Raw genomic sequence first — 7,322 nt, forward strand, 5'->3', positions numbered from 1 at the left:
TTGGAGAATCACCAAGAATGTGTTTCTCTTGTGTTGCAGGTGACATCGTAGTCAACATATTGTTATTAAAGTAAATACAGAGGCAGGGCTACATCTGTACCTACCACTATGTTTTGGGTATTAGAATACAAGGGCATGAACAGTTGTGGCTCAGTGGTAGGTTTCAAATTGTTTTACTACCGGTTCTGTGGGTGTGGCTTGGTGGGTGTGGCATGGCTTGGTGGGCGTGGCAGGGGAAGGATACTGTAAAATCTCCATTTCCACCCAATCAGCTGGGACTTGGGAGGCAGAGAATAGATGGGGGTGGGGCCAGTCAGAATTTTTACTACTGGTTCTCCGAACTCCTCAAAATTTCTGCTACCAGTTCTCCAGAACCTGCTGAAACCCACCTCTGTTGTGGCTCTTTAATAACTATTTCAGGATGAGGAGGCTGTAAGTAAATAAAAAACAATGAGCTGGTTCCTATTAATATTCAGGAGGGATTGTAAATCACCAGTAATGACCTCCAGAATTAGATTTTTTTTTTGTTTGGCTATTATGACTTCTTTCTTATTTACGAGTTTACGGTTTTTCTGCCTAGTTCAGTGGTTGGTTAACCTCTCCAAAAGGTCTTCCAGCGAAGAGGACTTGAAGAGATATGGCTTAATGATAGATGCTCCTTTTTCCAAATGGATTCTGGTCTGAAGCCATTGCCAAAGAGCTAGCTCTCCGAATGAATCTGACACCAGGGGTTAAGATCCTGTGGCCTCAAAAGTATGGATAATCTCCAACTCTCAGAAGTCCTTGCCAACAGTGAGGGACATTAGCAGCCGTGATTTAGTGATAATTGGAAAGCTATCAGTTTTCCTCTCCTTGTAGACAATACTAAGCTCCATAGCCAAAACATCCGAGAAAGGCCTTCTCAATCCTAATTAAAATAAACAGAATACAAAAATAACAGAGCTGGGCGGGACCTTGGAGGTCTTCTAGTCCAGCCCCCTGCTTGAGCAGGAGACCCTATCCCATTTCATACAAGTGGCTGTCCAGTCTCTTCTTAAAAGCCTCCAGGGATGGAGCATTCACAACTTCTGAAGGCAAGCCGTTACATTGATTAATTGCTCTACTGTCAGGAAATTTCTCCTTAGTTCTCCCGTTGCTTCTCTCCTTGGTTAGTTTCCAACCCTTGCTTCTTGTCTTGCCTTCTGGCGCTTTGGCAAGCCAAAACTAAGGGATGTCCTGCGTAGGGCCACTTGACTTGAGATACAAAGCTCTAGAGAATCACTTGATGGCCCAGCAAGTTGCAGAATCTCATAATTAAAAAAGCAAGTCAAAATTAAGGGGTGTCTTGCTTTAGGACCACTTGACTTGAGCTTCTCTGGAGAATCACTTGATGGCCCAATGAATGAGTTGCAGAATCTCATGCCACTTGGGCAGGGATGGGATTCAAAAATTTTAGCAACCGGTTCTCTGCCCAGTTGCTGAGTGGGCATGGCCATGATGGGAGTGGCCTACTGGGCTTCCTGCACCATGGGGGGGCGTTTTTACCCTCCCCAGGCTCCGGAGGCTTTCCTTGAGCATCTGGGAGGGTGAAAATGGCCTCCCCGGGCTCCGGAGGCCCTCCGGAGGCTGGAAGTGGGCCTGTTTCCAGATTTCTGATACTTCCAGTAGGCTTCTTTTTCGCCCTCCCAGAGCCTCCATGCGGCCCCTGCACTTACCTGGCATTCAAAATGGGCCGCGTGGAGACTCCTGGGAGGGGTGGGTTGGGGGACGGGGCCAGCCAGTCCTTGCAACTACCAGTTCGGCAAACCAGATGTAAAATTAGCATCTGGTTCACCCAAACCGTTCCGAACCAGCTGAATCCCACCTCTGCACTTGGGGCCATCGAGTGGTCATTTGGAATTGCCCAAATTCTTCCTGCCTGCTTCTTCAGATCATCAGATATTCCTCCTTCAGAGAGGAATATCTTTGAATATAGATATATTCTATATACTGAATATAGAATTCTGAATACAGTACTATCCATTTGCTGCTAGCACAAGGGAGATTTTTCTCTATCTATAGGCAGAAAGGGATGCAGTGGCTCAGTGGCTAAGATGCTGAGCTTGTCGATCGAAAGGTCGACAGTTCAGTAGTTCAAATCCCTAGTACCTCATAATGGGGTGAGCTCCTGTTACTTGTCCCAGCTTCTGCCAACCTAGCAGTTCGAAAGCACATAAAAAATGCAAGTAGAAAAATAGGGACCACCTTTGGTGGGAAGAGAACAGTGTTCCATGCACCTTTGGCATTGAGTCATGCTGGCCATATGACCACGGAGATGTCTTCGGACAGAGCTGGCTCTTCGGTTTTGAAACGGAGATGAGCACTGCCCCCTAGAGTCAGGAACGACTAGCACATATGTGCAAGGGGAACCTTTACCTTTACCTAGGCAGAAATGTCACCTTGCACACTGAAGAAGATCCTCCCACTGGACAGAGGCTGTCTTAGGCTTCTGAAGACCGGGTCATTCTCTTTCTTAAAGCCTAGCGAATGTGGGTCACAGCAGGATAGGCTCCATATGGGTAATTGAATGTTTTTATGAATGGCACACTCCCATGCATTTTTCATTGAAGAAATCCTACTGTTTTCATTCATTAGGAGTTAGAGGCAAGGCAGGTATTTCGTCTGATTAAGCCGTATGGCTAATTCATCACAATCGGCAACTATTTCCAGCCTGAGAGATTATCTGCTTTAACGGCAGACTTCCAAATGGGCTGCGGAGAGATTGCCCTGGAGGCACCCCTTCCATAACATTTTCCCCCCAGAGCTATGGGGATTGGGGGGGGGAGGTAGGGATACTCACACTGTCATAGATGTTGTGGTCCGCCAGCAGCCTACAGAGCTGGCAGCAGAGTCGGACAGTGAGGAGGCTGGGGAGGAACATGGGCCAATCCTGGAGTCAGGGGAAGGCCCGGATGAGGGCTCTGCGTCGGAGGCAGAGATGGGGTCAGGGCCATCTGGGAGTGACGCGCGGACTCCGGAGCCCCCAGAATCAGACAGCAGAGAGGCAGAGGAACAGGATGAGCCTGTTCGTAGTGCACACATGCGCAGAGCTGCCAGAAGGCAAGAGCAGCTAAAGCAAAAGGGACGACTCGGGAGTAAGGCCAGGAAATGATTGGCCCCTCCCATAAGGCTTAAAAGAGAAACAAAGGCACTTGGGCCTTTTTGCAGGAAAGCAACTTTGCTAACTCTGTTTCCAGTCGGCATCTCTTGTTTGTTTCTGAACTTCGTGGGGCTTTGCCAAGTAAGGCCTTTGGCAGGGTGTCAAAGAAGATAAAGGTTGGTGATCATCCCGAAGGACTTCTTCCAAAGGACTTGTTTTGAAACTAATTGGGACTCAGCTGGGAATGAACGTAATTCTCAGCTGTTACAATAAAATAGGTTTGTTTGGGACTAATTGTGTCTTGTAATGATTCAATAAGCCTAGGTCACAACAATAGACTCAAGGCTCAGGACTAATGGGAATCAGAGCCCCTCAACTGTGTTTATTGATCTTAGGCTAGTGGAATGCTGGGAGGAAATTTTGTAAATGGACCTTGTCTTCAATTCAGTTTCTGTATCTATTCATCTGTTTAAAATTTGCTGGCGGCAGCTTGGGTCCTGCCAAGGGCTCCTCCCTTCTAAACACATGACCCAGAGTAGAGCAGACGCAACCTGTTTTGTGCATCCTAGTGCACTCTTACAAACACAGAGACATACAACATAACAGAAGTGAATATTTGTAGTTCAGGGTTGAACTGCGGCACCCTTGGTGCTCTCCAAACTTGGTTGTCTTCTTACAGACGTTTTATTACCCGACAAGACTACTTCATCAGGATTCAAAGGAGGCGGGATTTGTGCAAGAGGGCAGAACACACAAGCACATACCCAGAGCATATATGGGAAATCCTTGATTCCAGATGGGATTGTATTTTCTCACTGAGCGGCAGTGCACAATTCACAGGTCCTCCTGGACTATAGGTCCTGCTTGAAGAACATACGGCGGTCATGCCAAGAGAGCCTTTGAAACGCTTTTATCTTGTGCACCAAATGCTTCTATTTCTGGATCTTGCTCATAGTCGCTCAGAGAAAGTCACCTCCTGGTTGGATTTCTGCAAGAGGAGGTCTTTGAAAGCCATCCAGAAATTTGTTTGGTTGTTCAAAATGCAATGGCACAGCTAGTAATGGGTATGCCTCAGGATGGATGCCCGTGTAATATTGCTTCTTTGCAAGCTACAGTGGCCCTCAGTGGGTTTCCTGGTCGCCATTCAAGGTGCTGGTTATTGCCTAGAAACACTAGATGGCCCAGCACTGGGTTACTTCTGAGGCTACCTTTTCTTAGTTGGTTTTGGCTTTCTGACAAGGTTGCACAGAGTGGCTGCTACCCTGTTTCCCCCAAAATAAGACATCCCTTGATAATAAGCCCAATGGGGCTTTTGAGCGCAGGGCAATAAGGCCAAGTGCTTATTTCAGGGTTCAAAAAAAAAAAAAAAAGACAGGGTCTTATTTTCGGGGAAACACGGTATTACGTGAGACAAGGGTATCTCCTGGGATTCAGGAGGGATGCCTTCTCTGTTGGTTGCTCTTTCCCTCTGGAATGAGCTTTGCTTCACTCCTGAGATTTGAATGGCCCCGGCCCAACTGTCCATCTGTACAGCCTCAAGGAGCTGATTTTTCTCCCATGTGTGTGGCCATTTTGTGATATGAGTGTGTATTATTATCCCCAGTCTCTTATTACAGGGGTGTCAAACTCAATTTCATTGAGGGCTGCATCAGGGTTGTGTTTGACCTCAGAGGGGCAGAGTGGGTTGGCCAGGGTGGGCACGGCCAGCTTGATGTCACTCATGTCGGGGACGCCTGTGGTGGCCTGAGTGATCTGCCACTGAAAACAGGCTCCCGAACTCCATTGTCGGCTGGGACAGCCTCCTGCAACCCACTGCCAGCGAAAACAGAACTCGGGAGGGCCGCACACGGTCCTCCCGAGCTCCATTTTCTCTGGCAGAGACACCGCAGGCTGGTCCTTCGCTGTTTCCAGGGTAGTCCTGCGGGCCAGATCTAAGCACCCTATGGACCGGATGCGGCCCATGGGCCTTGAGTTTGACACACCTGCTTCATTAGATGTTGCTTCTGTATTGTCTTTGTACATTTTTAGGTTGATTTATCTGCTAACTTAGTTTTGTGTTTCTTTTTTGGATTTGGATTTTCTTGTTTATACTTCTATGAACTTCAGGCAATTGGCATTTTGTTTTCCAAGAGTGCCTGAGGGCCCCAAACTGTTCCTCAGAATAAAGTTAATGCGTGAGGCAAGTGTTTTGCTTTACTTTATGATGGATTTCTACTTATTTTTGAACAAAGAAAAGGATGAGGAGGCTGGTGGTCACCAAGGGAAATTTTAGTTGGGGTTCTAGACTATAAAATGTGTGCAGGACACTTATTTAGGAGTAATATGGCATTCGCATTTCAGATCTAAAGCCAGGTATAAGTCTATGGTGACCCCTGATTAGCACATGCAGTTTACAATTCCATATTTGGAATGACTTGAAATTTCAGAACTGTTGTGGACTAATTTTGGAATCGGTTACTTGTCTTTCCAGTCCTTGATTTTAGTTTTTTTATATATATTTATTCAATTTCTACAGAAGAAGAAAAATGATGGAGAACTTAAGAACTTTCAAATGTCCTTAATAAAAGTATTGCTCTGTTATGAGTGCTATATTTTTCCCCCCATTATCACCAATTTAACTAATTCCATCTTTTATAAATATAATATAGAGCAGTATTTCTCATCCCTAGCAACTACCGTATTTCCCCGAAAATAAGACCTAATTGTAAAATAATCCTTACCATGATTTTTTCAGGATGCTTGTATTATAAGTCCTCCCTCCCCCCCAATTTAATTTAATTTAATTTAATTTAATTTAATTTAATTAATTCAATTTATATGCCGCCCCCTCCAAAGACTCCAAAGGCTCATAAGCCCCAGTTAAGATCATCAGCCAGATGGACGCAGTACCATAGTTTCCTGAAAATAAGACCTAACCGGAAAATAAGCTCCAATGTGTCTTTTGGAGCAAAAATTAATATAAGATCCAGTCTTATTTTCAGGAAAACATGGTATTAGATGAGCATGACTGGCTGGGGAATTCTGGAAGTTGAAGTCCACTCATCTCAAACTTGCTGAGAAACACTGATATAGAGCATTTATTATCGAAGAAAAACAAACAGCTGGTGGAAGCTATTAAGAGGTATATCTATTTGAAACGTTTAGGGTTGTTATATATGAATTTGGATTCTGAATGCTTGTTAAGTGCAAGGGTCAGCAAAAGAGCTATATTTATCTAGTTTCATGAGTCAAGAGACCATCTCTCGTGAATTCACCTTAGATGTAATTTCCAGAATTCCGGTATTTGCCTTGGAAGTGTTATTTCACACCTGTGTTGGTTTTTCTGTTTAACTTTACTGTTAAACTGTTCACTCCACTCAGAACAAGAGGTCATTTGATGGCATTTTAGAATGACTATTGCAATTTGTTTGCCTGGAAGATAAGGAGTTCTTAAATAGTGATATCGTACAGGTTCCATGCACCATTCAATTATTTAAATTTATCTCTATCAGGCTCAGGGCATTAAGCAATATTTAACATTCAAAATATAAGACCAGTTGTGAGTGCCCTTTGAGCTGGTTGATTACTTATAGACGTTTTATTACCCAGTTAGAATCACAAGGATGGAAGAGACCTTAGAGGTCTTCTAGTCCAACCCCCTTCTCAAGGCAGGAGACCTTATGCCATCCTAGACAAGGGGTTGATCCAATCATTTCTTGAAAGCCTCCAGCGATGGAGTACCCACAACTCTGGGAGTTAACCTGTTCCATTAATTAACTGTTCTCGCTGTCAGGAAGGTTGGATCTCTCTTTAACAAGCTTCCACCCATTGCTTCTTGTTCTGCCCTCAGGTCAGTGGTGGGATTCAGCCAGTTCTCTCCGGGTCGCGCAAACCGGTAGCGGCAACAGTGGGAAGCTCCGCCCACCCGACCTGAAGGCTGTGCAGATGAGGCGCGTGTGAGCGGAGCGTGTGCTTGAGTGCACTCACATTTGCGAACCGGTAGGGAAGGTAAATGAATCCCACCATTGCCTCAGGTGCTTTAGAGAGTAAATCAACCTCCTCTTTCTCTGTGATTGGCCCTCAAGTATTGGAAGACAGCTATCATATCTCCCCTAATCCATCTCTTCGTTAAGATAGACATATTTAATTCCCTTAACCATTCATTGTAAGATTTAGCCTCCAGATTCCTTATCATCCTTGTTGTTCTTCTCTGCACTCTTTCTAA

Source organism: Pituophis catenifer, unplaced genomic scaffold, assembly GCF_029215685.1.
Source record: "Pituophis catenifer annectens isolate HBS135680 unplaced genomic scaffold, rPitCat1.0.hap2 SCAF_7, whole genome shotgun sequence".
NCBI classification, from domain to species: Eukaryota; Metazoa; Chordata; class Lepidosauria; order Squamata; family Colubridae; genus Pituophis; species Pituophis catenifer.